The sequence below is a fragment of the Aedes albopictus genome, chromosome 2 (genome assembly GCF_035046485.1).
Source record: "Aedes albopictus strain Foshan chromosome 2, AalbF5, whole genome shotgun sequence".
Lineage (NCBI taxonomy): Eukaryota > Metazoa > Arthropoda > Insecta > Diptera > Culicidae > Aedes > Aedes albopictus.
This window is the reverse complement of record NC_085137.1, coordinates 151,178,706-151,203,867: the sequence shown is the minus strand read 5'-3', so window position 1 is coordinate 151,203,867 and position 25,162 is coordinate 151,178,706. Positions and strand designations below refer to the sequence as shown.

Sequence of the window (25,162 nt, the reverse complement as noted above, 5' to 3'; positions counted from 1 at the left end):
TATTATTTGTCACAAAACATAAAACATAGTTGAAAATAGTGACTTTTCAACAGAAAAAGTGACTAAAGTTTAAACATCTTGAAAATAGTGACTGTTCACGCACAACGTGAATTTTGTACCAGTCTGCTCGAATCAAAATGTTCTAGTATACTCGTTCTATCTCGGGATGCTAGCATAAGGCTGAATTTCAGAAGGGTGAATGCACAAAAGGCTGAACACAAAAGGCTGAAAGTAACATAAGGCTGCATTCCAAAAGGCTGAATGCACAAAAGGCTGAATTTGCGAAAATTAAGGAAAGGAGTTATAGAACTTCTTCTTCTTCTTTTTTTATGGCGTAACGTCCCATCTGAGACAAAGCCTGTTTCTCAGCTTCTATACGCATTTCTACAGTTATTAATTGAGAGCCTTCTCTGCCAATGACATTGCATTTGTATATCGTGTGACAGGCAAGAAGATACTTTATGCCCGCAGTAGTCAAGGAATTTACCATTACAAAAAGCTCCTAGTCCGAGCGAGAATCGAACCAGTCACTCTCAGCATGACTACCCGTTTGCTACCACATCGGCTACATATATGAGCCCTAGTCATAGACTGTGCATAGTGAAGAGGCCAATGATGCATACCAACCAACGAACATAAAAAATGACTAATAATATTACAATCGGAGATTTTTCCTTCTTTGAACATGAGCTATTCTTTCGAGTCATGCTGTTGAGATTGGTTACCATGACAGCTGCCAACAATGTCATCAGATATTTTCCCTTCTTTTAAACATATGCTATTCTTTGAAGAAATACTATCATAAGTCGTGTTCAACGACGCCGGTTGAACTTGCTCGAAGTAGCTGCATCTCGCTTTTACCCATTTGTCATCAAACGGTAAGAGCGGGATGCAGCAACCTCGAGCAAGTTCAACCTACGTCGATGAACAGGACTGTAGTTACGTAGGCGATCACTAATGTATAGCATGGGATTGTTAGCGCGGACAAACAGTCCTAACGCTTCCCGTTGTAAAACATAGTAACGGAAGCATGTTCGCCTAATGACAATAAAAAATAGTTTGGCCAACCATTAACAAATGTTTGTCTGTGATGTTAGAGTTGGGCTGGTCTTCAGCATGACTGCTTATGGGCTCGTCGTTTGAGAACTAGTCAAATCATTATTTTAGCCTTATGTTTTGTCAGCCTTCTCATATTTTCAGCCTTTCGTTATTCAGTCTATACTGTCCACTCTCTGATGAAATTTTTGAAGAAACCTCCAGTAAAATTTCTGTAAAACCCTCAGGAAGAACTACCGAATAAACATCCAAAGAAATATCTTAAAAACCCTGGGAAGTTTTTGAACCAATCCCAACAGGAAGTACTGAAAAAATACCTAATCAAATACCTGGAGAAATTCCTGGGAAAAATCACGGGCGGAATTCCGTGAAAAGTTTGTAAGGTTATCTTCTGGGAAATTTCTGAGGAAATCCTTTAATAAAATTTCTGAAAGAGTCTGTTCAAGATTTTGTAAAGAAATCCAGAGGAGTTTTGAACTTTTGATTTTATGGAGGAATCGCTGAAAGCATTTCTGAAAGTATTAAGTGAAGCAAATTGTGGACATACTTCTGAATGAAATCCAGTAGGAATACTTGAAAATATGCCTAGATAAACTTCTGTAAAGAGCCTTAGAAAAAAAACTCGATATATTTCTAAAGGGATTCCTGCAGATATTTTTAGGACACATTTCTAAATAAATTTCTCAAATAATTCGTACTTCTGAATATCTGAAGAAACGAACCTGAACGAAGTTCTGAATGATCTCTGATAGATTTTTCGAAGAAACCACTGGAAGAATTTACGAAATAATCTTTGAAAGAATTTCTGAAGTAATTCCAGGCGAATTTTCAGGAGGAACTTTTGGAAATTAACATATAAGTATTCCTGGATAAATTTCTGGAGAAATACTCAAGGGAATTTCTGAAGAAAACCATCTGAAAGCATCCATGGAGCAACTTTGGAAGCAATCCATGAAATCATTGGATCAATTTTTGAAGGTATCATATTAAAAAAATTCTGTTGAAATCTCCAGGAAATTTTCTTAAGAAACCCCTCGAAAAATTAGTGGAGGAAACTTTGGAAAAAACAATCCTAAAACAGTCTGTGAAAGATTTTCTTAAGGAAACCGTGAAGCAATTTCTGGAAGAATATTGTTTTTTTTTTTATTTTGCAAAGGCAACGCAAACAGCATTTCCAAGGAAATCCGATGATGATTTATTGAAAGAATTCTCGAACAAAATTTTGAATTGATGGTGGAATTGCTGAAAAACCCCATGGAAGGTTTTCTTGAGAAGTTCTTGGAGAAATTTTTGGAGGATCATCTAGGGGTAATTCTAAATGAAATTCTAGAGCAAATTCTAAAAAAAAACATGACAGATGTTCTTAAAACATTCGAAATGCAATCGTAAAAGACTTTTTCTAAAGGAACTAAAGGTAGGAATCAAAGGCAAAATTGATATTATATTCTCCGGAGAATTTTCAAAAGGAATCGCTTTGGTAATTTCTGAAGGATTTTTACAGCACTCCTTGGAGTAATATCTGAAGACATTCATGAAAGGGTTTTCAAATGCATACTTTGATAAATAGGTATCTCAAAGAATTTCTGAAGGAATCTGAAGAAACTAATGGATGAATTTTTGAAGCAATCTTTGCAAGATTTTCTAAAATAACCTTTTGATAAATTTTGGAGAAATGGCCAATGAAATATCTGAATTAATCCCCGTAAGACATTTTTGAAATCCCTGGAGAAAATTTAGGTATGAATCTTCGATAGATTTTTTTAAGCCAGTATAGTTATTTCCGGGAAATTTTGTGGTGTAATCCATGGTTGCTCATACTGATAGGAAATAATTTTGTTTATCGTTTATCTCAAGAGCTCATTACTCAGTGAGTAACTCGGTGTAATCTCGATAACTGCTTGGAACCCGACAGAATTTGGAGCGATACAGATAGGATAAAGCAGAGTGCTAGTATTTCCATCTGTGCAGTTACTCAAGATACATGTGAATTCTACCAAAAACTCAACGAATCCCGAAAATTCTTCGTGCCGGAGAAAGAACGAGAGGCTCTTAACGGACAAACGTAAGGTGATTGAAACGGGTAAGAACCACTGCGACGAGCACCTGAATGGTGAGGAAAGTGTAGGCACTGGAGGTCAAGGAAGAGGAGCAAACGACTACGTCAGTGCAGCAGAGGACGGCAATTATTCGATCCCACACAGAGAGAAATTAAGGATGCAATTCACCAGAGCGATCACTATTTTGAATTATCTTGGTCATCTTCTGTCGTCTGTCACCTAAATATTTCGTAGAAAGTAATCGAGCCGACATCATTGACGGCTGCTCGACAACGGACCAAATCTTCACCATAAGGCAAATACTGTAGAAATGCCCTGAATACCAGTCTCAAGGCAACAACTGTTCATCGATTTCAATACGGCATTCGGCTTTCCAGGGAACCCAAGCAACTTACTTACCTTACCGATCAGGCTAAGGTCTAGGTGGCCTCTGCTGTACATAGTAGCCATCTCCATTCCACTCGGTCCATGGCTGTTTGTCTCCAGTTCCAAACTCTGCGTTGGGTCCGTAAATCGTCATCTACTTGGTCGACCCTCCTAGTTCGCTGCGCACCACGTCTTCTTGTACCGGTCGGATGACTCTCGAAAACCAGACATCCAGATGACGTGTCCCGTCCACCGTAGCCTCCCGATTTTCGCGGTGTGGATGATAGTTGGTTCTCTCAGCAGCTGATGCAGCTCGTGGTTCATTCGCCTTTTCTAAGTCCCGTCCTCCATCTGCACTCCGCCGTAGATGGTACGCAACACCTTCCGTTCGAAAACTCCAAGGGCGCGTTGGTCCTCTGCACGTAGGGTCCATTTTTCGTGCCCATGGAGGACTACCGGTCTAATCAGCGTTTTGTAGATAGTTAACTTCATATTACGGCAAACTTTATTCGATCGAAGAGTTCTGCGGAGTCCAAAGTAAGCACGATTTCCTGCCACAATGCGCCTCTGAATTTCTCTGCTGGTGTCGTTGTCGGCGGTCACCCAAGCAACACACATGTCATGAGTTACGGAAGCGCAAGTTTTGATTGTATACACGTTAATTTGACGTATTTCTTGCAATGTGTTAAAACTACGTCAAATCAATTTCTATAGAACCAAAATTTGCGCCGCCATTACTCTTAAATGACATGTATGTTGCTTGAGAAGTTTACCAGAACAATCAAAGCAACGATGGACGATGTGCGTAAGGGTTTCGAGTGAACTATCCAGTTCTTTCGTATCCTGCCGAAGACTGCGACATGGTGACGGACTCTCAACATTGTTCTAGAAGGTGTAATGCGATGAGCCGGAATCAAAAGCCGAGATACGGTTTCCCCGGAATCCGGTCAATTTGTGTGCTCGTCCTCAAAGCACACATAAATGGACATTATCGTCAGAATATTTGAAACGGTGTAAGAGTTGTACAGTGTACTTTCGCAGCAATTTCATCCCGAGGATCAATACGAAAATGCTAACACTCCATTCAGTGTCTGAATTTCAGACACACTGCATGATGTACCTAAGCGCGTCACTGTTTGACGGCCATCAGCGCATCGTGGTAACAAATTTGCTTCTTTCCGAATCCCTTCCTATGAACGGACAATCCACTTACTGCCGGAGCAAAGTCCAAACCCGAAAACATTGTAGAACTTTGTCCATTTGGTCATAAATTTATTACGAGCCAATCACAAGCTGTAAACATTAATTTCGTCTTGCTAAAGCTTCTCTGATCCCATCTGAGTTAGCCTTCGTTTCAGGATGTTGACTTCGGTGGCAACATTTCATGTGATGATCAAACTTTACGACTGGGAGGATTAATGTTCGACAGAAGAACTTTTCCTTCGCCGAAGAAAGCCCAACTCTCGCTGTGTTTACCGTTGTTGCGTTGTTGTCCCGAAGATGGGATTCACAACCCCACTCGCTTTCCCTTTCGGCTTTCGGACGGAAGTGTGGCGGCAGACAGAACCAAGTCGTGTTAAGTGGGTGTCAATCTCAATCCCCTTCAGCTCCATCAAACCTCATTTGTCTCCATTTGTTCTGGCAAAGTGGCGATGCTACTGGTGATGGTTCATCCAAAGAATATGCCAGTGTCCTGCCGGCACCTTTCGGAAACTATACGGGGGTTGGGGAAAGTTGCGTCCTCCGGAGACTTGATCGGGCACCGGAGTGGCTTTGGCTTTTTGGGAAATTTTCAGGAGAATTGCCCTTGGTAGACGTGGTTTATCCCACTCTGAATACATTGTTTTGGCTCGGTAGTTGCAGTGGTTTTCAACCTGCGTGAACTTACCTAGAAGAATGGTGCGGTTGTTGACAATAACTTCTAAGTGCGCGCATGAAATCGTTATTTGTTTCGAATAGTCAATCAAATATTATCTTCTTCCCTTTCTTGCCCTAATGTTGCTGGTGTACAAACTTACCTACTTTTAGTCCTGGGCACCCACGGTGGTGCAGAGGGCCGAATTGAAAGATTTCCATCCTGGGCGATTGCCAGCCATCGCCTTGGCCTGTGGCCAGGTCAAATTTCTGTCGACTTGCTTGATTTCGTTGTTGAGGCTGCGCCGCCATGAGCCTCAGGGTCTGCCTCTGCTGCGATGTCCTGCTGGGTTCCAATCTAACACTCGTTTGGGGCTGTCCATTAATTACGTAAGGGAATTTTAGCGATTTTTCGACACCCCCTCCCCCCCTTGTAAGATTTTTTGTATGAGAACCCAAAAATGTTTGTATGGCGCGTAAGATTTTTCAAACCCAACCTCCCCCCCTAAACCCTTACGTAATAAATGGACAGCCCCTTTGCAGATTTCGTTTCCGCCTCTGCGTAGAGTGTGATCGACCCACCTTCACTTTCGCTCCAAAATTTCTGTCGCCATCGGCTTTTGATGACATCGACGATGAAGCTCCACGTTGGAGATCCAATTGTGAGACCATCATGCACGAATTATGTACCGCAGGCATCTATTGATAAAGACCTGCAGCCGTTGAGTGTTCTCCACTGATACACACCAGGTTTCACTGGCGTATAGCAGCACAGATTTCACGTTCGAGTTGAAAATTCGGATTTTGGTGCGTCGACTAATCTGGTTGTTTTTCCATACATTTCCTAAACTCGCAAAAGCAGCCCTCGCCTTCTTGATCCGTGCACCTATGTTAATCTTGGTGCCGCCATCGGTCGCCATTTGGCTACCAAAATATTGAAAGCTATCAACATTCTCCACTGATTCCCAGTAACCGTAAAGCTGGAAGGGTTGATCGTGTTCACATCCAACGATTTGGTCTTATTGACGTTAATGGTAAGACCTATCGCTGAGGAGCGACTGGCAAGATCGTCGAGCTTGCTCTGCATATCAGAGCGCCGTTGAGATAGGAGAGTAACGTCATTAACCAATTCGAAGTCATTTAGGTGCTCCATCGTAATGGTCTGCCACAGCAATCCACGATTCGGTTCACGCTCAATCGTATCTATCAGAATCTCGTTGATTACGATGAGGAACAGTAGCGGTGATAGGATACATCCTTGCTCCACTCCAGCAACGACCCGGATGAGATCGGACAAAACACCGTTGTGCAGTACTCTGCACGAAAATGCTCTGTACTGTGCTTCAATGAGGCCGATGATTTTCTCTGGGAGACCCTTGCGCCTGAGAGCTTCCCACATGTTTCCGTGATTGAGACGGTCGAGAGCTTTTTCGCAATCAATGAACACCTGGTAGAGAGACTCTTGGAATTCATTGATTTGCTCCAGGATGATACGGAGCGTGATAATATGGTCCACACAGGATCGTCCGGCACGGAATCCTACTTGCTGTCGTCGGAGAGTTGCGTCAATTTTCTCCTGTATCCGGTTAAGAATCACTTTGCAGAGGACTTTGAGAACGATACACAGTAACATGATGCCCCGCCAATTATCGCATACAGTCAGGTCACCCTTTTTGGATACCTTTACAAAGATGCCTTGCATCCAGTCGGCCGGAAATGTAGCGGTTTCCCATATATTGCAGAATAATTGATGCAGTAGTTGTGCGGATACTACGGGGTCAGCTTTGAGCATCTCAGCTGATATGCAATCGACCCTTGGGCCCCGTTCGATTTCATGCTATGGATGGCTGATTCTATCTCCTGCACTAATGGCGCTTCGGTGTTGACACGAGTAATGCGTCGAACCCTTGGCGGATCATACTGAGGTGTTGATGGCGTAACCGACACTTGAAAAAGGTGTCCAAAGTGCTCAAACCAGCGTTTCAACTGGTCAGCCGGGTCGGTCAGTAACTGTCCAGACGAGTCTTTCACAGGCATCGTAGCATTCATCTTAGTCCCACTAAGGCGACGTGAAACCTCGTAGAGGAGACGGATGTTGCGGTGTTTGCGGCTTTCTCGCATTCGTCGGCTAGGGAGTCCGCCCACCCTCTTTTGTCCTGTCTACATGAGCGTTTCAGTTCCTTCTCGAGAGCCGAATAGCGCTGACGGGCTACTGCTTTGGCTCCTCGTGTTTTCGCTCGCTCTATCGAGGCTTTGGCGTTCCTTCGCTCCTCTATCTTCCTCCAGCTCATCCAATTTATTCTCGCCGGTGGCGATGAAGGCGTTCTTGATGGCGCTTCATTGATCTTCCATGCTTCCACCTTCTGGAATATTCGCAGCACGGTTCTCTAGCTCCTTGACGAAGGACCTTTTTACCGCAGCGCACTGTGGCTGATTTCGTCGTTTAGCGCGCTTAATTTTTAACTTTTTAACTATGACGCTCAGCGTCATGGTGTCTTCGAGAAAGTTTTTTACTATCACAAGGAGATTCTTTTGAACTATTGTAAAAATTGATCAATCCCCCTAAAAGTGAGATAGAAAATTTATTTTTTGAATTTTTCAAGATACAAGGTTGGTGTCTTCACAAAAGTTGTAGAAAATGTTGTTTGGAACAACTTTGTCGAAGACGCCAAGTTAGTAACTCCGTTACTTTTCAAGCCCCTTTAAAAGGGTTTTTTTTTCGCAATAACTTTCTAATAATTGATTCTACATTTTTCTCATGTTCTACAAAGTTATAGATAATGGTAAAAAACACAATTTTGCCAAACATGAAATCCCGCTAATTTCAAAAATAAAATAGTTATAATGTTTTTTTATAGTTTTTCGGGCCATATTTCAAGCATATGTAACTTGGCTATAGGCAATTATATGCAAATATCCTTTTACGCATGTGAAAATATAAGTAATTGTCTCTCTTAGAAAGCCAAAATCATCAAACTGTTAGAGACTGTAAGATGGTTTTTGTATATAAACTTACAACTTACGCTTACAGAGTCCGTTTTGGTTCGTCGTTGCATCGCGTCGTCGTTCTGTGTGCGGGACAGTGCTCATCTCCGTACGGGGCGGTTCAGTGTATTTTTGGAGGCAAAGTGGAAGTGCCGCTTTTTTTCATTCGGATCGGCCGCGACGTCGTCGTCAATTTGAATGTGCAAATTGTCGTACCCGTGTATAGTTGTAGCGGTTCAGTGTGATTTCGAGGCCAGTTAATGGAAGATGCTGCAGCACATACGCACTGGCTACTTCGAAGGATGTTCCATTTTATCATAATAATTAATGCTAAAGGATGTAAAAAAATCTGTTCTGTTTTTTGTGTATTTATCCAACAACTATTGAAAAGTTCGTCACGTCATGTGTCGGCGCTAGTTCCAAATGCACATTTAGTTGATAATAAATATTTTTCTTTCATTTTTGCATGTACACAAAAATTTGAATGGTTCGGCATCTTCGGTGTCGACATTTGTAGTAGGGGTATTAGGGGCATAATGGACACCCTAAGCAAATGAATATGTTAGGCCTGTATAACAGACAAAAACTTAACATATTATCAGTTGGCTTACAACTTTAACTTGTTTTCTACGTATTTCAATCATTTACAGCAGATAGAATGTCATTATTGTGAAGAAATAATGAATTGTAAACCGTGTGTTTTTCAGGGTTGACAGGACAGGTAAAGGGGGAAATGGACACCCATCGGGGCATAATGGACACCCCTGCATATTTTATGCTGTATCTTTGAGAATATCGACCAGTTAAGTAATTTGCCAACGGAGATCAATACCACAGATATAATACCCCATCTTAGACGAGTTTACATAACTTCAAAGTTAATTAAATAAATTTTAGGCTAAAATAATCGGATTGAATTTTTTCAAACTCTCTAAAACGCCTAACAGTATGCAACGCGCGTACATCCATTCATAATTGCCAGTGTTCATTTCGCCCCGAATAGACTACAACATTGAAATTGCTATTTTCAGTGTGTTCTGATCAAAAATATAAGACTTCATCCATTGCTAAATCTACGTATACATGTAGATAAGCTTACAATTCACTTGTTTGTATGGTGGACACACTCAATCACTCGTAATACCTTATTTGCTGCTGCTTCGAAATTATAAGAAATCCACCATATGAGAAACATATTTCAATTTCAATGATATTTTGGTTATTTTGAAGGAATATAAATGGTACTTTTGATAAACAGAACAATGACTTGTTCCTTTACACTTATGCGTTGAAAGTTTTACATAAAAGTCAACGGTTTCGGCAAAAACAGGGGTGTCCATTTCGCCCCGGATGTCCATTATGCCCCTAATCCCCCTATTTTAGTCAAAGTGAATAAATGTTTTGACTTGAATAAAGGTTGCATGAATCACATCACTTACCTAAGTGAATCCAAATCACGTGACTCTCCCCATTCCCACTAACAAAAACTCCTTCCCGTGACAGTCGTGGAGAAGATGAGGTGATCTCGGTCTCTAGGAGCAACGTACGTCACACTAACATTCCTTCCCTTCCTCGATGACCGTAAGGACGTGGCCGGCGCCGTTATTGACTACTAAAGTTTGGTATTCTCGAAATGCGCACATTGAGAGCGGTAGCTACTACCAAGCTCCGTTTGTTGGTTCCTTGTGCAATTCCGATTGTTCTGGTCAATCACGAAGTAGCAACTACGAATTGTACGGTCATCTATGCTCATTAAGGTGGCCCACACTTATATGAAAAACAAAAATTTCGAAAAATGTCAAGTCTTACCTCCTCAATCAGTTGTTTTGGACTCCCAGAGGCTACTTTCAAAAATTGAGCAAAATCGGTTGATCCTAAGGGGGCGCTCAAAACGCTTGAATTTTGTATGGGAAAACTTTATTGTTATTTGTCCAATACAGTATGCGGCAGGAAAAAATGCGAAAGTGTTTTTCAACTTCAAACCTCATTTTCCTCCATCTGACGTTAACTACTCTATGTTTCAACGTTCCATGATCTCTAACAGGCTAATTTTCTGAAAAGTTATTTAAAAAAAATCCCTTCTTGGGCACAAATCTTTACAAGACGGCACCTGAAGCTGAAGACCATCAAAATTTTCAAACCACTGAAAAGCACACAGGTCGCTGAATTTCATACCTGATAAAACAAAACTTTTAATTATCTCTACATTATTATCATATATATGTATTTATTTAATCTGGTAAGTGAAACTACATGGCTCTGGACTAATATGGCCTGGTTTATCATCGAATTGAAGCTATTTTTTTTACTATTATAGCCATTTTGTCTAACGACCATTGGGCGCGCAGTTTTTTGATACCAACTTTTTAGGCTTACATTATCACATGTTTAAAATCAAATATGTTCATTTTTATTTTGTAGTGCTAAAATATAGACGTTGACTGATACACTGTCATTAAAAAATAGTCATATATATCCCACATTTAGCGTGTAATAGTGCCTTGAACTTTTCGCATTTTTTCCTGCCGCACCCTGTACATGTAAAGGAACAATATCAATAATGAAATCTCAATACTTTGCCTCACTTTGCCTAGGGTATAACTTTTTTCACAGCCGTCGGATCACTTCGCGGTCTTCGACAAAGTTCTCTGGCATATAGTCACCTACAATAATATCAAAGGGTTTGATTATTGAATGCTTACAGCGCCACCTAGCGGCAAAATTCGAAAACTTAAAATTTCTGCATACATTTGGCCAAGTTTTCCCATACAAACTTCAAGCGTTTTGAGCGCCCCCTTAGGATCAACCGATTTTGCTCAAATTTTGAAAGTAGCCTCTGGGAGTCCAAAACAACTGGTTTAGGGGTAAGACTTGGTATTTTTCGAAATTTTTGTTTTTCATATAAGTGTGGGCCATCCCAATTCTCATGCTCATGCTCATAAACTTACAACTTACTTTAGCCAAAGGAGCGGATTTTCGTACAGACGCACACAGAAACCGTGTCACCGGTTAACATTGCCGGTTTCCGTAATCCGAGGAAACCATGTGCCATTTGCAAAGCGGTAGGACATCGGGTGGGAGACTGCAGCCGGATCAAGTCGATGGACGTAAGCGGAAGATTGAAAGCGATACAGCATAGCGGTATTTGCCGATCGTGTTTGAATTTCCACGGAAAGTGGCCGTGGAAAACTGCGAAGGAATGTGGAATCAATGATTGTCGACTGAAGCATCATTCGCTGTTGCATCCTTCAGTAACAGTCCATGCTACGGTATCTACGAGTCATTCTAACGAGTCAATGGCGAGCGGAGGACCTTTGTTCCGGATCATACCTGTGACGCTGTATGGAAAGGACTGCGATATGAACGTCTACGCGTTTGTGACGACGGGTCGAAGATTACACTGTTGGAAGACACGGTGGCGGATCAACTTGGAATTAATGAACCAACGGAACCCCTGAACTTGCAGTGGTCTGGGAGCGTGGGAGCATCAAGCGTAGTGAACCACAATCGCGGCGAATCAGCACTCAGATCTCCGGCAGAGGATTACCGAAACAGTCCCAACTGACCAACGCTTGGACGGTCGGTTGATTACTGCTACCATCTCAAACGGTGCACTACGAAGAAATGTGTGATCGATATTCTCATCTACGTGGTCTTCCTATCCAAAGCTACTAGAAGGTCTCTCCAAAGCTTTTGATTGGTCTTGACAACTTGAAGCTCACCGTGCCATTGAAAATCAGAGAAGGAAGATGGGTAGAACCGATCACCACCAAGAGCCGCATTGGCTGGAGAATCTACGGATGCGCGATAACACCAGCATCAACGGTCATATGTGGACTTTATTTTGGAGGATGTAGCAGGAGCTCAACCAACTAGTTCGCGACTACATTACGCTTGACAACACCGGTGTAACGCATCCCACTACGCTCCTGGAATCCGAGGAGGATAAAAAGTCAAAAATGCTGCTTAAAACAACCACCAGAAGAGTTGGCGGGGCCTTTGAGACGGAATTACTGTTTAAGTCGGATGATGTAAGGTTACCATGCAATTACAATATGGCATACAGGCGGATGTGCTCTCTGGAGAGACAACTGAAAAAGGATTCAGTACTCTACGAATGAGTAAGACAGCAAGTACGAGATTACGAGATAAAACAGTACGCACACAAGGCTACACACAAAGAACTGACCACTACTAGCCCCGACCGATGCTGGTACTTGCCGCTAGGGGTGAACCCCAAGAAGCCAAACAAACTGAGGATGATTTGGGATGCGGCAGCTACAGTTGACGGAGTGTCCCTGAATAGTGTTTTGCTGAAAGGACCAGACTTCCTAGCATCGCTTCCGGCAGTCATTGGAAACTTTCGCTTGTACCAGTACGCCTTGACCGGAGATATCAAGAAAATGTTTTACCGATTCTTTATCCGACCTGAAGATCGACAGTTCCAAAGGTTCTTGTTCAGAGAACAGGACGATTACCTCGACAGTTTCGGAACCGTTGAAGCAGTGGTGATTGGACGTCAGGTGGAAAGTATACTCGCCGAAGGTGGGTTCGAGCTCCAGAACTTCTTGTCCAACGACCCAACGATAGCAGCACCCACACATACAGCACAAGAAGCAGAAAAGAGTATCTGTGGGGAAAAGGATGCACGAATCGAATCCGTACTAGGCATGAAATGGATCCCAAGTAGCGACGCGTTCACATTCACTGTTTCCCCCCGAGATAACCTCCGACACATTCTCGATGAGTTACATGTTCCAACGAAACGTGAAGTCCTTTTTCGACCCGATGGGACTGATTTCGTATTTTCTGATACACGGACGGATCCATGCAGGACATTTGGGCGACTGGTATAGATTGGGATGACGCTATATCCGAGAAAGTTTGAACGCAATGGAAGAAGTGGATTGAGCTCATTCCGCAACTGGGAACTCTTCGTATTCCACGTTGCTATATTACTGCAGCGACAGAAAGCAGCTACTCAAAGTTGCATGTCCACGTTTTCGTGGATGCAAGTCAGTCGGCTTACGCGAGTGTGGCTTATTTTCGGGTGGTAACACCTAACGGTCCAGAGATTAGTCTCGTTGCAGCCAAATCAAAAGTAGCGCCATTGAAGATGCCCACAATTCCTCGCCTCGAACAGCAAGTCGCCGTCTTAGGATCCCGTCTACTTAACAGCGTCATTGCCATGCATGCTCTCCAAGTGATGAAGCGTGTGCTATGGTCAGATTCGAATATGGTTCTGGCCTGGATTCGGTCAACGAATGGCGAAAAGTCTTAACTGGACAGAATGTAACTGATGATGCAACGAAGTGGGGATCGGGTCCAAACATCAGCTCCAACAGCCAATGGTTCAATGGTCCTGAATTTCTTCGCCAACCTGAAGTTTTCTGGCCAGGTGGAAACGAACAGATCAAACCCACGGAGGAAGAGCTAATAGTGTGTAACAACGTTCACGACATCGAGTTACCCTCAAATGTGGACATAGCAAGGTTCAGCAAATGGGATAAATTATACCGCACTACAGCGTACATACATCGGTTTGTTCAGAAAGTTCAACGATCTCGGCGTAATGAAGAGCGTTCGCTAGGAAGCTTGACGCGGGATGAATTGGTGTTGGCGGAGCAGTGCACAGTGGCAGAAACGGGCCCGTAATCGGACCTATTTAGAAGCCGCTGGTTTTGAAACTCGAACTAATGCATTTTCCATAAAAAATGGGCCGATAAATCGAATGGTGATGGTTTCATCCTATGCAGACCTCGGGAAGGGGCTTATTTTGCCCCATTTCACCCTAAATCAGCCGTTTTCAATGCGTATACTTCCATAACTCTACACGCCGCAGATTTTTTTGTTTATAAATTGACGAATATTATGTTTATAGAATAGACTTGAAGAGTTTATGCAGTGCTGAGCATTATAAGTTACCCATTTTGCCCTATTTCACCCTATATTTATTGTTTTAATGAATATATGCCAGTAACTTCAATTCATTCAGATTTTTTGTACATGAATGAAGAAATTTCATGCTATTTTATCTACAATATTGAATGACGATGGCATCCTGCTATGCTCAGTCCAAGAAATTGCGTATTTTACCCCATTTCACCCTATAAGTTATATCGCAAACAGATCTTTATAATTTAGTTTGCTGCAGAATATTTTACTAACTAATCGACATTTTTTTATTATCATCTATTCTGAATTTAATGATAGTGATGGCATGCGGTGCTGAGTTCAAGAAATAGTCCATTTTACCCTTCTTTACCCTATATTTATAATTAAAATGAAAATATACGTGGATGGTGGTGCTGAGTTCAAAAAGAGTTCCATTTTACCCTATTCCACCCTACATTTACAATTTTAGTGAAAATATAGCTCTAAATCAGATTCTGATACTTTTTATATAGTGTTGACGTAATGCTCTACAGAATAGCTGCCAGGGCAATTTTGTAGAGAATCCTGAAATTATTATGTCTACAGAATAGACTGATGAAGAGTTCATGCAGTGCTGAGCCTTATAAGTGGCCCATTTTGCCCTATTTCACCCTATATTTTTTGTTTTAAAAAACATATGTCTGTAACTTCTGTTCATTCAGTTTTTCTTGTACATTAATGAAGAAATTTAATGCTATGTGCTATATCTTCGAAATTGAATGACAATGACATCATGCTATACCTTATTGGAGTATATTACCCCATTTCACCCTATATAAGTAAGTGTATATAACGTATATAGCTTCAAATGCTGCAATAATTTAAGTTTATTATTGGAAAAGTAATATGTAGTCAGCTCTACAGCATTGAATAATGATGGAGCCATGCTGTCACATGTCTTAGTAATGGCCCATTTTACCCCATTTCACCCTATCTTAGTTATTTCGCAAACAGATTTCTATAAATTAGTTTATAGAATTTCTACAAAGTAATCGATAAATTTGATGTTATCTGAGTTGGATGGCAGTGATGAAATGGGGAGCTAAGGGGTCGTCCATAAATGACGTAGCTTTTTGGAAGGGAGGGGGGTGTTTGTGATTTTGTGACGAAGTGTGACGATAGGGGGTAGGGGTTTATGATTTGCTACGTAGCATTCTAAGCTCATTGAAAAAAAGTATTTCGTAATTAATAAATGTTTTACTTGCATTATTAAGTATCATTATCAAATAAATAAAAAAATATATTGCATGATCTTTTTATTCCATCACATTAATGTGAATAACAAATAATGGACATAAATGCCGACTTCCTTTCATAAGACATGCAGCTATCGGACGCAACAACTGAATCTGAGAAAATGGTTTTGAAATCCTGCGTAATAAATAATGAATAATGAAAGAATAATGTGCATGAAAATCAGTTTCACTCACGACCAATAGCTGCTTGCTGTAAGGCACTGCACGCCGCTAAGGTTGTTTTTGGCATTACATTATTCTATGAGTTCCTTGTATAGTTTCTACAGGACTTCCTTGAAGAATTCCTCCAACAATTTTTTAAGGAGCTCCTCTAGCAGCTTTATAAGGAATTTCTCATGGCGTTCTTTATAGGTTTCCCCAACAGGAGAAGGATAACATTTTCATAGGAATTCCTACTAGGAATCCCAGAAAAAATCTTCTAAAACATCCCAAAAGGATTTGGAGGAACCTCAAAAGGAGTCTCTCAAGGAACTTCCAGAAGAATTTCAGAAGAACCTCCTGGAGGAATCTTGAAAGGAAATCATAGAGAAATTTAAAAAAAAAATCCCCTGAGGAGTTCCTGGAGCAATTCTAGTTGGAAGTTTTGGAGAAAACTTGAATAAACTCCAGGAAGAATCTCAGAAGGGGCTATTTGTAGAGTCTCATAAGAAACTCCTGGTTCAATTTCTAAAAAAGTTCTGAAGAAATCTGGAAAATAACTGGAATAGAATATCCAGATAGAACTCCTGGTGAAATATAAGAAAGATAATCCTGGAGGAATTCCAGATGAAATTAATGGTTGGATGCCGGAAAAAATCCTGGAGGAGTCTTAAAAAACCTGGATAAATCCTGGAAGGAAATCCTCGAGAAATCCCAGAAGTAACTCCCAGAAGAATCTTGAAAGGAATTGCTGAAGGAATCCGAAAATGAACTCCTGAAGGAATCCCAGAAGCAACTCCTGGAGGGATCTGAAAGAATGTCGGAGCGGTTTCCTGCAGAGATCTCGGAATGCATATCTGAGTGAATTCCTGAAGAAAACCAAGATGGAACTCCAGGAGGAATCCCGAAAGGGACTTATTTAGGAAGCCCAGAAAGAAGTTCTGATGGAATCTCAAAATAAATTCTGGTTGAAATCTCTAAAGGGGCTGTCCATAAACCACGTGGTCATGAGGGGGGGGGGGGGGGGGTTCGGACAATGACCATTTTGTATGGACGAATAAAAAAAATTGTATGGACGAATGACCACGCAGGGGGGGGGGGGGTTGAGAAGTCCCAAAAAAATGACCACGTGGTTTATGGACAGCCCCAAAGAGATGTCCGAAGAAACTGCTGGTGGAACAGAGGAGAAGAAAACCTTGAAAGAACTCTCGAAGGAAACCACGGATGAACTTTAAGAAAACCCTTAGAAAAAAAAATCCCGGAGAAGTCCCAAAAAGAACTTATGGTGGAATCTAAGAAGGGAGGGATCTTCGAACGAACCTCTGAAGGAATACAAAAATAGAGGAAATCTCAAATGGAATCCTGAAGGAAATTTTTGGAGAAATCCTAGAACGAAGTGCTGGAGTATTTTAAAAGGGAGGAATTCTCAAAAAATGGGAATCCCAGAGGAAACTCCTTGAGGAATTCCAGAATGAACTGCTGAAAGAATTTTAGAAGAAACTCCTTCAGGGTCCTTTAAATGTCATGGTGAAAGTTTATTCAACTGAAACCAAATTGATATTCTTAAAAGATTTATTACTGAGCAAACTAATATCTACGGAAGAGCTCCTAGACTAATATGGTATTGAACTGTATTGGGAGCATCGGTCGGCAATATTTTCTTGCTATTGTTTTTTATAATACTCGTTAAACATACAAGTTATGATTGAAATCAGAACTAAGTTTCTAGTTTTTTTTGCGTTACTTGAAATTTGAAATAAAAATTTTGTTAAGGGGGGGGGGGGTTGTTTAACAAGCTACGTCATTTTTAAGGGGGGTATCCAAATTTGTGACGAAATGCTACGAGGGGGGGAGGGGGTAGTAAAAATCGCTCAAAAAAGCTACGTCATTTATGGACGCTCCCTAATAGGGCAAGAAATAGTACATTTTACCCTACTTTACTCTATATTTCTAATTTTAATGAAAATATACCCCTAAATCCCATGAAGATGATTTTTTTTGTATAGTAATGTACAAACTGGATGTTTTTATCTTTTTATCCATGGGAATGCTAACAGGAATTCCGAAGGAAATTTGACAATAATCCTGACAGGGATTCCAGGGAAAATCCTGACAGGACTTCCAAGGAAGTCAGGACAGGAATTTCAGTGGAATTCTGACAGGAATTCCACGGGATTCTTGACAATAATCCCAGCAGAAACCAGGCAGGAACTCTAGACGATTTCTGGCAGGGATTCAAGGGAAATCCTGACAGAGATTCCAATTTAAATCCTGGCAAGGACTCCATTGGAAATCATGACCAGTGGAAATCCTGATAAGGATTCCAGTTGGAATCCTGACAGGGATTTCAGTGGGAATCCATTCTAGATATCCTAGAAATCCCTGTCAAGATTCCCCTGGAATTCCGGGGAAATACTGAGAAGGATTCAGGGAAACTCTGAGAGGTATTCCGGAAGAATCCTGATAGGGATTCAGGGGAATCCTGACAGGAAATCCGGGGGGAAACTGACAAGCATTTCAGGAAAATCCTGACAGGCATGCCAGGGGAAATCTTGGCAGAAGTTACAAAGAATCTTGACAGGTATTGCTAGTGAACCCTAACAGGGATAACAGGGAGAATCCTAACATGGAATCCAGAGTAATCCAGAAGAATGATGACAGTGATTCCAGGGAAATCTTGACAGGGATTCCAGGTGAATCCTACAGGGATTCTTGACAGGGAATCGTGGGAAATCCAGAATGGATTCCCACTGAAATCCTTGTCAGGATTCCAACTGGAATCCTTGTCAGGGTTTCCACTGTTCATGATTTCCACTGGAACCCTTGCCAGGATTTAAATTGGAATCTCCGTTAGGATTTCCCTTCAATCCCTGCCAGAAATCGTCTGGAATTCCTGCCAGGATTCTGCTTGGATTATTGTCAAGAATCCCGTGGAATTCCTGTCAGAATTTCACTGAAATTCTTGTCCTGACCTCCTTGGAACTCCTGTCAGGATTTTCCCTGAAATTCCTGTCAAGATTTTCCCTGGAAAATCATCAGCATGGGATTTACGGGGATATTTTCATTAAAATTATAAATATAGAGTAAAGTAGGGAAAAATGTATTATTTCTTGCCCTATTAGCTCCCCATTTCATCACTGCCATCCAATTCAGATAACATCAAATTTGTCGATTACTTTGTAAAAATTCTATAGAACTATAGATATTGTTTACGAAATAACTAAGATAGAGCGAAATGGGGTAAAATGGGCCATTACTAAGATATGTGACAGCATGGCTCCATCATTCTTCAATGCTGTAGAGCTGATTACATATTACTTGTCCAATAATGAACTTAAATTATTGCAGCATTTGAAGCTATATACGTTATATACACTAATATTACTTATATAGGGTGAAATGGGGTAATATACTCCAATAAGGTATAGTATGATGTCATTGTCATTCAATTTTGAAGATATAGTAGCATTAAATTTCTTCATTCATTCATTCAAAACTAAATGAACTGAAGTTACAGGCATATGTTCATTAAAACAAAAAATATAGGGTGAAATAGGGCAAAATGGGTCACTTATAAGGCTCCGCACTGCATGAACTCTTCAGTGGAAAAGGGTAAAATGGGGCTCTTTTTGAACGCAGCACCACAATCCATCACCTCCTTCCAATTCTGTAAAGATAAAAACATCAATTTTGAACTTCACTTTACAAAAAAAATCATCAGAATCGGATTTAGGGGAATATTTTCATTTTAATTATAAATACATATAGGGTATAGAAGGGTCAAATAGACTATTTCTTGAACTCAGCACCGCATGCCATCACTATCATTAAATTCAGAATAGATGATAATATAAAATTTGTCGATTAGTTAGTAAAATATTCTGCAGCAAACTAAATTATAAAGATCTGTTTGCGAAATAACTTATATAGGGTGAAATGGGGTAAAATTGGTCATTACTCAGACTTGTCACAGCATGACCCTATCTTCATTCAATACTGTAGAGCTGGTTACATCCCAAGAGTCCAGTTATAAGCTTAAATTGTTGCAGCAATCGAAGATATAGACGTTATATTCATCGATATTACTAATATAGGGCGAAATGGTGTAAAATATGCCATTTCTTGGACTGAGCATAGCATGATGCCATCGTTGTTCAATTTTGTAGATAAACTAGCATTAAATTTCTTCATTCATGTACAAAAAATCTGAATGAACTGAAGTTACGGGCATATATTCATTAAAACAATAAATATAGGGTGAAATAGGGCAAAATGGATCACTTATAAGGCTCAGCACTGCATTATCTCTTCATCAGTCTATTATGTAAACATAATAATATCATATTCGTCAATTTATAAACAAAAAAATCTGCGGCGTGTAGAGTCATGAAAGTATACCCATTGAAAACGGCAGATTTAGGGTAAAATGGGGCAAAATGAACCCCTTTCCGAGGTCTGCACAGGATGAAACCATCACCATTCGATTTATCGGCCCATTTTTCATGGAAAATGCATTAGTTCGAGTTTCAAAACCAGCGGCTTCTAAAAAGGTTCGATTACGGGCCCGTTTCTGCCCACTGTGCAGTGGTTGTGGAAGTTAGTGCAAACGCATACTTTTGCCGAGGAAATCCAGCTGCTGGAGAAAACGAGATGAAAGCCAGAGGGTATCCACAGAGCTCTACCGAAGTCAAGCGCACTATACAAGATGTGGCCGTTTCTGGACGAAGCTGGCGTATTGCGGAAGCGAGGTCGACTAGGGAATGCCGCGTGGATGTCATACCAAACCAAGTTTCCGGTGATTCTTCCGCGACAACATCACATCACTTTTCTTCTGGTAGACTAAGGTATGCACACAGCAAAATCTAGCCACCGCATTTTGGATAGAAATTTCTCTATTTTCAACGAATCGTGGCAATCTCTGGCGCAAATGAAAGCTTATTGTGTAAGGAATCGAAAAATATTTACTTCGGGATATATTTTGACATTGTGTTTAAAATAGAGTCAAAGGAACAAGAAGTCCTCGAAAAGTTTTTGCACAAACGTGCTGAAAATCTGACAATGTACATTAAAGCGACCGTCCCCGCAGACCTAAGTTAGCTTTCAAATATTCGGTTCTATACATCATTACAACCTGGAAAGGTTGCAGATCAACTTAAGAGCAAGAAAAAATCGAAGTTTGGCAAGAAATATATTGTTTGGTAAACAATATGAATTTGTGGTTTGAAAAACCGAACTTTTAGAAATACATGTACAGCAAATCATCCTTTTCACTACGGGAAATGTCGGGAAAAATGGCTGGCACCCCTTATTCAAAAGCTTAGATATTGTGTATTGATTTGAAATGATTTTTGTCCCCTGTTTTTGGCGGAGAATGCTTGCGTTTGTATGCAGAAAACTATGTAGAAATTGTACTGCATTTTTCCAAAAAACGTAAAATCTCATACACTTCAAAACTCAACCCAATTGAAAAATATTGAGTAACCGTGAATTGGAACCTTCAAAAAATGTCAAGAACGACAGCTTTCATCGAAAAATAAGATTGATTTTGACACAAAGGTGGTAAAAATTTCTTGGCAAGCGGTCGAAGGTACTGTGCAAAACTTTACGGAAGGACTCAAGCTCAAAACTCGAGATGACGGATATAACAAGTCAAATCAGCAATGTCTTGATGTTGATTTAAAGTTAATTAATGCTTTTTTACGATGAATTGCTTTTGGTTTGGGAACAAGTTGGAATGAATTATTACTGCTTGGTTTTCTTTGGCCAGATTTTGCTGTGCGCATACCTTACTATCACCGTAGATTTCGTCACTGCACCGTCATGGCACCATTGCCGAGGGTTCGACTGACTCCATATGTGCGACCTTTTACTTTTGTCGGCATAGACTATTTTGGCCCTGTTATGGTGAAGGTGGGACGCAGCATCGTTAAGAGGAGGATAGGCCTTTCCACCTGCCTAACAATTCGGGCAGTTGTTCACAGTCTTTCGAAAGAATCATGCGTTATGGCAGTCAGAAGATTCATTTCGAGATGGGGAGCTCCAGCAGAAATCGTCAGCGACAATGGCACACATTTTGTCGGAGCAAGCAATCAGCTAAAGCAGGAAATCGAGTAATTAGACCAACATTTGGCGTCAACCTTCACCAACACCACAACCCGGTGGTCTTTCAATCCTCCCGGAGCTCCTCACATGGGTGGAGCATGGGAACGGATGATTCGGTCTGTTAAGGTAGCTATCGGAGGTTTACTAAATGCGCAGCGACGACCGGATGATGAGGTTTTGGAGACGGTCGTGATCGAAGCAGAAGCCATTATAAACTCGCGTCCGTTAGGGAACGTCCATAAATTACGTCACGCAAAAATCGACCATTTCCAACCCCCCTCCCCCCTATGTCACGCTTTTTGTATGGAACCTCTAAAATTTTTTATGGGTCGTCACACTTTGCTAACGTGATGATTAAATTTTTAAAGTTCTGCGACTGTACATTAAAATAATAATATTCTAAAGTTTTTTTTATTATTTGTACACTTTTTGATGATACTTTTCTAATACTGTTTATAAGCATCGTGCACCCGGTTGAAAACCACCTAATTCACTGAAATAAATAGTCAAACAAGAACACCCAAACCAGGGGATTGGGGGTCGGTCCGGAACAAACAAAAACCAGGAGCCACTTTCAAACAGATAAAAAAGTGTACGAGATGGGACAACGATATGGGAGTTTACGAACTTTTCGTTTTCCGAAGCTTAGAGAGGGTCAGCACCAGAGTTTATCGCTGGATCGGAAGTAATTTAACCAGGGTTTTAAGTTTTTCCGACATCGACGCAGGAGAGAAAAAGTTTTTTTCCGGAAAGCGGAAGTTTGGCCAGAGCAGCAGCTAGCCGGCTGCCAAATGGAGAAGCGACGACGACGACAAAGACGACGGACTGATGGCCACATCGTTTCCAAACAGGAAATTTGAAATCGAAAGATAAAGTGTTGGCTAGAAATAGCAAAACGAAGTCTGAACCTGAGCTTGTAATTAATTTGGCTTGTTACGAGCAGCAGTGGAGAACAGCAGGCAGAGCTGACTAGCAATGGATAAGTTTTGTGGGTTTTGCTGTTTGATGGGGGGAGAATTACTTGGTTTTGAGTTGGACGAGGTGGGACAAGACGTCGTCGGTGGTAAATGTGGAAAGAGGAGATTTTATTTTAATTAAATGGAATAGGTTTGCAGTTTGCGTAACGGATCGGCAAATTGTTACGACCGGAAATGACACTTTGTGTGTATTTTGGAGATTTTGAACGTAATATTTCGATCTGTTATGTATTTTGGCTTTATTATATAATCCAGAAAGGAGTATATGGCAACCACCTCATAGAACCGTTTCCAAGTGGTTTCCAAGCTAAGGTCACGGGCCATGCTGATTTCGAAAGTCCGAGGGGAAAATGTGAATGTTTTTCTACGTCTCAAAGAGTACTTCAATCAATACAATCAATTGTTGTTACAAAGCTCAGTGGTTCCCAAGCTTCAATCACGGACCATGCTGATTTCGCAAGAACTAAAAGTCTGAGGAGAAGGTGTGATATTTTTCAAGATTCTCAAGAATCTAAAGTGCGATGAGAAAGTGATAATATTTTTTAGATTATGATATCAGTGGTTCCTAATCTGGAGTCACGGGCCATGCTGATTTTTCAAAAGCCGAAAATTCTAAGAGTCTTCAAGGATCACTTCATTAAAGGGGTGTAGCAAAGCTTAGTGATTCCCAAGCAGAGATAACGAACTATTTGGCATATACAGTAAAACCTCCATGAGTCGATATGAAAGGGACCATCGACTCATGGAAATATCGAGTGGTGGAACAGAAATCCTTTTGGAGACATTTTGGAAGGACCATCATAGTAACCCAGAAATAATTTTTCAGTATGGAAAAATTTACCTCCATGAGTTGATATCGAGTCAAGGAACATCGACTCATGGAGGTTCGACTGTAGTAATCTTGTATGGGTCTGTTCATAAACCACTTAGACCAAATTGTAGCCATTCAGAAGCCCTTTAAGCGTCCATTAATCCTCTTGAGATCTCTCTCAAACTCCTGAAGCGCTCGTGAGATCCTCTGGAACTTCCTGGAATGACTCTGAGACCTCCTAGAACTAGACTAGACTAGAGAAGCTATCAAATTTGATAATAGGGGTACACTATTTACACTAAGGAATCCACGAATCATTTCAGGGAGGAATCTCAGAATGAATTGCAGAAGAAGCCTTAAAGAAACTCCTGGAGGAATCCATGAAGAACATTCTGGACTAATATCTGCAGGAGCTGCTGTATGAAATCCTGACGAAACTTCTTCAGGAATCTCTGGTGGTTCAAGAATCTCTCTTCGAGATTCTTCTGAAGCAATCTCTTGTTCAGAAAAATCCCTCAGAGAATTCTAGAAGGAATTACCAAAAGAATTCCACGAGGACTCCTAGATGGCATTTAAATTCTAAAAGAAATTGCTGGAGGAATTTAGTGAAGGATCTCCAAAGGAATTCCAGGAGGAGCTTCCGAAGCAATTCGAAGTGGAATTACCAAAGGGATTCCAAGAGGGAATCCCAAAGGAGTTCTAGAGGAATCCCCGACGAAATATCAGATGAAATCCCCTATGGAATTTTAGGAGAAATCCTCGTAGGAAGAATCCCCAGGAGAAACCTCAAAAGGAATTCTAGAAAGAATTCCCGAAAGAACTCTAGGAGGAATTTCCGAAGGAATTCAAAAAAAAAATCCCAGGACAAATTATCGAAGAAATTCTAGGAAGAATCACCGAAGGAGTTCCAGGTGAAAACCTCGAAGGAATCCCTGGAGTAATTTCAAGAAGGAACCCCAGGAAGAATTCTGTGGTAACCCGAAGGAAACACCAATAGAATTTTAAAGGGGAATCCCGAAGGAATTCCAGAAAGAATCTCCGACGGAATGTCAGGAGGAAGCCACAAAGGAATTTTAGGAGTAATCCACGAAGGAAGTCCAGAAAGAATCTCAGAAGAAATTCCAGGAGGAATCCCCGAAAGAAAAGCCTAAGCAAAGTCTTGGAGGAGTCTCCGAAGAAATAACAAGAGAAATCTCAGGCGGAGACACCGGAAGGAATCACAGGAGGAATCTCCGAAGAAATTCCAAGCGGGATCCTCAAAAGTTTTTTAAGAGGAAACCCCGAAGGAATTTCTAGAGGAATCCCCATAGGAAGTCCAGAAAGAAATTCGAAGAGGAATCATCCAAACGAATTCCAAGAGGAAGCTAAGAAGGAAATCCAGAAGGAATCCCCGAAAGAATTTCAAGAGGAATTCCCGAAGGAAGTGCGGGAGGAATTCCTAAATGAAGTCCAGGAGGAATTCCATGAAGAATCCTCAAAGTAATTCCAGGAGGACGTGCCCGTGCACAGAAATGGCGCCAAGGGAGTGGTTTCTCCTAATTTCTGGCGAAGGGCAGCAGGAATCCCCATAGGAATTCCAGAAAGCATTTTCAAAGGAAATCAAGAAGGAATCCCCAAAGGATTTCT

General features: G+C 41.0%; 1 protein-coding gene across 3 annotated transcripts in view; it reads left to right on the top strand.

The window, feature by feature from the left end:
- The window catches only part of LOC109429277 (nephrin-like), a 506,653-nt gene that overhangs the window by 345,225 nt on the left and 136,266 nt on the right, over positions 1-25,162 (top strand). The window lies entirely within an intron of this gene.